Source organism: Leptonychotes weddellii, chromosome 15 (assembly GCF_054177405.1).
Source record: "Leptonychotes weddellii isolate Sample4059 chromosome 15, ASM5417740v2, whole genome shotgun sequence".
Classification (NCBI taxonomy): Eukaryota; Metazoa; Chordata; class Mammalia; order Carnivora; family Phocidae; genus Leptonychotes; species Leptonychotes weddellii.
This window is the reverse complement of record NC_138383.1, coordinates 21,018,288-21,019,862: the sequence shown is the minus strand read 5'-3', so window position 1 is coordinate 21,019,862 and position 1,575 is coordinate 21,018,288.

Here is a 1,575-nt window from a genome sequence, read left to right as displayed (position 1 = left end):
CACGGTGACTTGCAAAAGCCCACTAAGACCTGAGGGGGCCGAGGCGGGACCCAGAGTATTTCCCGCGGTGGCGACGCTCGAGCCGCCATATTGGGTGCTGGCAGCGGAAGCCGCTGTCGCCGCTTCCGCTCTGTGCAGGCCGTGGCTCGCGCCAGTCAGGGACGGGTACGTCGCGGGAATGGCCCAGCGGTCGGGTTGCCACCACAGTGGTGGGACATTGGCGGTGTGGGGGGATGTGGCATAATTGAGTTTTCTCGTGATAGGAACATCTCGTAGAGCTACCCTTTCCCGTCCAGTACCCTCCCAACCCCCGCCCAGACTACCACCGAGTTTAGTCTTGCCTTTCAGGAACTTCCCTCGATTTCAGGTGCTGGCCAGTCTCACCTAGCCAACGTCTTTGTGATTTTCGAACATTGCTTTATTATCCCCAGCCTCTCTTGGGGGAGCTTGTTAAACCTGCAAATTCTGAGGCCTCACTCCAGAGATCGCGATTCACTTAACCCTGGGGTGGTGGCCTGATAACCTGCCTGCTTAGTAATGACTCGGGTAGTTTTAACACAGTTGATCCCAAGACCACCTTTAGGCAATCACTAAGTTGAAGTTCATAGTACTTTGTTCCCAGCTGTGGGAAAAAGAAACATCAACTCAAATTCTTGACTCCCAGGAAGATCCTCGTTATCTAGTGGGTGAAATCACTGGTCCTGGTACAACTAAGAACAAGACAAACTGCTAACTCTTCAGATAACATGCAGTCCTCATGTGTTTGGAGAGTTGGGAGGCTTAATTTGGGGTGGTTCACAGATTATAAAGCACTTTGAAAATTCATACAGAAAGTACACCAGCGTCTGGTCATTGAATCCTTAACAAACTGCAAGGTAGTTGTGCATTTCAAAGACTGATTCAGGGGGCGCCTGGGTGGCTCGGTCGGTTAAGCGGCTGCCTTCGGCTCAGGTCATGATCCCAGGGTCCTGGGATCGAGCCCCGCATTGGGCTCCCTGCTCGGTGGGGAGCCTGCTTCTCCCACTCCCTCTCCCTCTGCCACTCTACCTACTTACACTCTCTATCTCTGTTAAATAAATAAATAAAAGCTTTAAAAAAAAAACAAAGACATTCAGAGAGCACATGTTTTACTTACTCGTTTTACTATTTGGCTTCTAGTAAATGCTAGAATATAAACTCCATGAGGACTGGAATTCTGTGCATTAACTGTTGAGTCCTCAAAACCTGGAACAGTGCCAGGAGCAAAGTAGACAATAAATACTGAATAGTTGAAGGAGAACTCCAGCAGGCAGGCCTGTGATTAGAAGTTCCTGCTAAAAGCAGAAATTAATATGTGGAAGAGATGTGGTTTTGAGGGATATGGCATGTTACCAAGGAAATGGGAGACCATTCGGACCCTGAATTAATAAGACCATGAAGGGAAATACTCCTGTTGGATAAGAAAAGAGGAGAAATTGAGGTGTGCTTTGTTAACTCTAAAAATATACCAACGGGGTTGAGAAGAATGTATAAAAACCATAGAACTGAAAGATACCAAAGCTAGACTAAAGTTGCGGGGCTTAAATACAAGACTTT